This window comes from Lolium perenne, unplaced genomic scaffold (genome assembly GCF_019359855.2).
Source record: "Lolium perenne isolate Kyuss_39 unplaced genomic scaffold, Kyuss_2.0 unplaced77, whole genome shotgun sequence".
Classification (NCBI taxonomy): Eukaryota; Viridiplantae; Streptophyta; class Magnoliopsida; order Poales; family Poaceae; genus Lolium; species Lolium perenne.
In genome coordinates, this window is record NW_027249035.1 from 11,935 (window position 1) to 17,013 (window position 5,079).

The 5,079-nt window shown below is 33.3% G+C and overlaps 1 non-coding gene across 1 annotated transcript; it reads right to left on the reverse strand.

Moving 5' to 3' along the window:
- Positions 1-3,204: 3,204 nt before the first annotated feature.
- TRNAF-GAA (transfer RNA phenylalanine (anticodon GAA)) lies at positions 3,205-3,277 on the reverse strand. Its single transcript has one exon. It is a non-coding gene; the product is annotated as a tRNA-Phe (tRNA).
- Between the last annotated feature and the right edge of the window lie 1,802 nt (positions 3,278-5,079).

Below are 5,079 nucleotides of genomic sequence, written 5' to 3' on the forward strand. Positions count from 1 at the left end.
AAAAAATGCATGTTGGGTCTTTGAAACAGTTCGAATCATTTCGATAATAATCCGTTTGATCTGTTTTACCGAGAAGGTCTACGGTTCGAATCCGTATAGCCCTAATATGTCTTTTTTTTTTAGATTTATAGAATAGAGATAAAAGCATTACCACAGGCTCATTCATCGAAAATCAAAATCATAGAGACAGGAAAAGAAAAACAAATTTCTATCAAATTAATAGAAAGAAGGATACCTTCTCTGATTTGAATCCCGTCCTCCTTTAAATAGGATATCTCTATACTTCCCTATAATAACTGCAATTATTTTATCCATCTTGCAAATTACTACCTTGTTTTAAGTATATTTAGTACTTTAGCTTATAGTTAAATTATCTAACTTACATTATCTAAATTGATCCACTTTAAATAGAAAAAAAAGAAAGTAAAGAGGAAATAAGAAATACAGAATATTCTCTCTCATAGTTCTGAAATAGAGTTCTTTTTTTTATTTATTTTTTCTTTTTATAGTATTACTTCTCATTATACTGCATAGATTAGTCCTTCTATTGTAATTAGGTTCTAATTTAGTAGTATTCTAATTTTTATTTAATAGTCTATTATTATAATATTATTAAATAAAGGATAGAGCAATTCCTTTTTCTAGAGATTCTAGAGAAAGCGAGACAAAGTGAAGCGATAGAGTTTTCTTTATATAAGAATTAGATCTACACCATATCTAAATAGAATGGAAATCAAAAAAGAAGGGAGTCGGGATTCCATTTGATGCAATGCATCTTTAAAGAAGATGCAGCACAGAGCAAACAAAGGCTAAACTAAGCGCTTTTGTTTGAACAAAACGGATTCTTGTTTCACCAAGGAAAAGAGATAAGTTCTGGATAAATTGACAATGCTGAATCGAATTGACTAATTTAAGTTCCGCCTATTCCACATTAATGGGAGTACATTATGTTTCTGCTTCACGAATATGATATTTTTTGGACATTTCTAATAATAGCAAGCCTTATTCCTATTTTGGCATTTTGGATTTCAGGGCTTTTAGCCCCGGTTAGTGAAGGACCTGAGAAGCTTTCTAGTTATGAATCGGGTATAGAACCCATGGGGGGAGCTTGGCTACAATTCCGAATACGCTATTACATGTTTGCGCTAGTTTTTGTTGTTTTTGATGTCGAAACCGTCTTTCTCTACCCTTGGGCAATGAGTTTCGACGTATTGGGTGTATCCGTTTTTATTGAAGCTTTTATTTTCGTGCTTATCCTAGTTGTCGGTTTAGTTTATGCATGGCGAAAAGGAGCCTTGGAATGGTCTTAACTGAATATTTGGACAAAAAAAAAAAAGAAGGAAAAGATTCCATTGAGACAGTTATGAATTTGATTGAGTTTCCCTTACTTGACCAAACAAGTTCCAATTCTGTTATTTCAACTACACCAAATGATCTTTCAAATTGGTCAAGACTCTCCAGTTTATGGCCCCTTCTATACGGTACCAGTTGTTGTTTCATTGAATTTGCTTCATTAATAGGCTCACGATTCGACTTTGATCGTTATGGATTGGTACCAAGATCAAGTCCTAGGCAAGCGGACCTAATTTTAACAGCCGGGACGGTAACAATGAAAATGGCTCCCTCCTTAGTGAGGTTATACGAGCAAATGCCTGAACCAAAATACGTCATTGCTATGGGAGCCTGTACTATTACAGGGGGAATGTTCAGTACGGATTCCTATAGTACTGTTCGGGGAGTTGATAAGTTAATTCCTGTGGATGTCTACTTGCCGGGCTGCCCACCTAAACCGGAGGCAGTTATAGATGCCCTAACAAAACTTCGTAAGAAGATATCGCGAGAAATAGTTGAGGATCAAACTCTATCTCAAAATAAAAATAGATTTTTTACTACCAGTCACAAGCTTTATGTTAGGCGCAGTACTCATACTGGAACTTATGAACAAGAATTGCTCTATCAATCACCATCTACTTTAGATATATCTTCTGAAACTTTTTTCAAATCCAAAAGTCCAGTACCTTCCTACAAATTAGTGAATTAGGAGGGATGGGGCTTTTTTGTGTAGAAAAATGAAAAGCCGAGCAATCTTTCTTGCATCCGAAATGTGAAATATTTATACAAAGAGGGAGAGATGAAGACAATGCAGCAGGGTTGGTTATCTAATTGGCTAGTCAAACATGAGGTAGTTCATAGATCTTTGGGCTTTGATCACCGAGGAATAGAGACTTTACAAATAAAAGCAGGGGATTGGGATTCCATTGCTGTCATTTTATATGTATATGGTTACAATTATTTACGCTCCCAATGTGCTTATGATGTAGCACCCGGTGGATCTTTAGCTAGCGTGTATCATCTTACGAGAATACAGTATGGCATAGATAATCCAGAAGAAGTCTGTATAAAAGTCTTTGCCCAAAAGGATAATCCTAGAATTCCGTCTGTCTTCTGGATTTGGAGAAGTGCCGATTTTCAAGAACGCGAATCTTATGATATGGTGGGAATCTCTTATGATAATCATCCGCGCCTTAAACGTATCCTAATGCCTGAAAGTTGGATAGGGTGGCCCTTACGTAAGGACTATATAACCCCCAATTTTTATGAAATACAAGATGCTCATTGAATGATAAAAAATTCATGCTCACTTATACAACACAATTCCAGATTTTATTCCAGTAAAGGGATATTTTTACGTTCTGTTCCTAGATGAAACGGAATACCTATTTCTAATTAAATCCTATTATACAAAAGCAGTCCAGATAGACTGAGCAAAAAAAAGGTTTCATTTAGATTCCCTATTTTGAAAATCACATATTAATTTCCTTCATAATGAACAGAAAGATAGGATGACTCAAAGAAGTTCTCTACCACGAACTTTGTATCGCGCACATGACTTAGCACAACTAGGAAAGTAAGATTAAGATAAGCAAGACTAAAAAAAGATTCGTCGGAATAACAGAATATAAAATTAAGAAATGCAAAAAAAAATAAAGGGGGAGCCTAATCTAACCTCCTTCTGTACCATAAAGAAAAGATATATTTTTTTCTTTCTACTTCTATAAAAAGAAGTGCTTCTTTATTCTTTATTATAGACTTATCCACTTAGATGAATAAATCATACTCTATTTATATTATTAATGAATATGTATCCCAACCCATCTCGAGGTATTTGTATCAATACCTATTCGGTAGATCTTTTTTTTTCTCTGCCAGGAACCAGATTTGAACTGGTGACACGAGGATTTTCAGTCCTCTGCTCTACCAACTGAGCTATCCTGACCTTTTCTTGTGCATCATCCTAGTAGAGTATTTGTATCTATGTCAATTAAAGGGACTAAAAAATAAATTAAATAAAGGATTTCAAATTCGAAATTGTAAAATGGGGGGGGGGGGTAGTCCTATGCATTGTACATGGCTTACTTAATAATACTGAAAAATAGAGCGAATAACCGGGATTCTTTCCCGATACTCTAATAAAAAACAAATATATTCTAGGATAAGATCCATTGAGTTCTCTTCGCACTCCTTTGTGAAAGAGTAGAATGAGAAAGCTAATGAATCTTAAACCCTGTGATAAAAAGAAAAAAGAGGATAAATACTATAAGTTAGGGAATAAAGGAGGGTTTGGGGATAGAGGGACTTGAACCCTCACAACTTATAAAGTCGACGGATTTTCCTTTTACTAGAAATTTCATTGTTGTCAGTATTGACATGTAGAATGGGACTCTCTCTTTGTCCTCGTCCGATTAATCCACTTTTTTAAAGACCTCAAAACTTTGAATTGAAGGATTTGATTACAAAATATTCAATTGGAATGGATTCACAATAAAATAATTCAAAAAAAATTCTGAATTTTTGATTTCATAATCATTTCTGTTTAAAATTGCATTCTAAAAAAGAATAAAGAACCTATATTATAATATGGGTTCCATGATTAATCGTTTGCTATGCCAGTATCTATACGTGTTTATTAGATGTATAAAGCCCTTCTTTCTCAAATTTAGAAGGAATTCCACTAACAACACAACGTAATTACCCGATTCGTTAGAACAGCTTCCATCGAGTCTCTGCACCTATCCTTTTCCTTTGTATTCTAGTTCGAGAACCTCCTTGTTTTCTCAAAACACGGATTTGGCTCAGGATTGCCCTTTTTTAATTCCAGGGTTTCTCTGAATTTGGAAGTTACCACTTAGCAGGTTTCCATACCAAGGCTCAATACAATCAAGTCCGTAGCGTCTACCGATTTCGCCATATCCCCATTTTCCTCTTCTTTGAGACAAAGATTCCTTGTGTAATTTCATCCATCTCTTAGTTTTTTTTTTGAATCATTGAATTCATCACTCGGCGTAGTCTAGCAGTTCGACTCTATTTGAGAGACACCGCTTGCTTATTGCAATTCAGAATTGAATTGATTGTATCGTTGATGTATTTGCAATTCAATCCGAATCAATATATCCAAAAGTTTTTCTCTCCCCGACCCCCTTTATGACTTTTTTAGAGTATTTAAAATCATACTATAACGCTTGATATTAATTCTTTTTTTTCTAATCAGAATTAGCAATTTTATTTGCTATGACTCTATGTTCTCCTTAGTTAAATAGGAATTCTCAAATTATTTACAAATAAAAAAATATCTCAAAATAAAGTCGATAATGATCGAATGAAAATGCCAATAAATTTGTATTTTCTCTTTATTATATCTTTCATATATATATTATTCTTTTCTATGTATTAGATTATTCGTCCGAGCCATATCAAATTGAAAATATCTGAAATCCAATTCCATTATAGAAATTGGAATCAAATCCATTCTATATAGAAAAATGCATTTGCTAATTAGAGAAATAAAAAAAAGTTCAATAAATTCTATAATTTTATTTAAAGATATCTTCTACTTAAGCATATCAAGCTAACTTTATCTGTAAGAAGTTTTAGTATTTTTTTTTATAAGTATTATTAAGTATAAGTCGAACTTTAAATTTCGAACTAGTTAATAGCTAAGATTAATAAATAAGATCTGAGATTTTACGGATTTCCTATACTATACCTATTTCTATTTGTTACACTATTTCTGCTATGTAA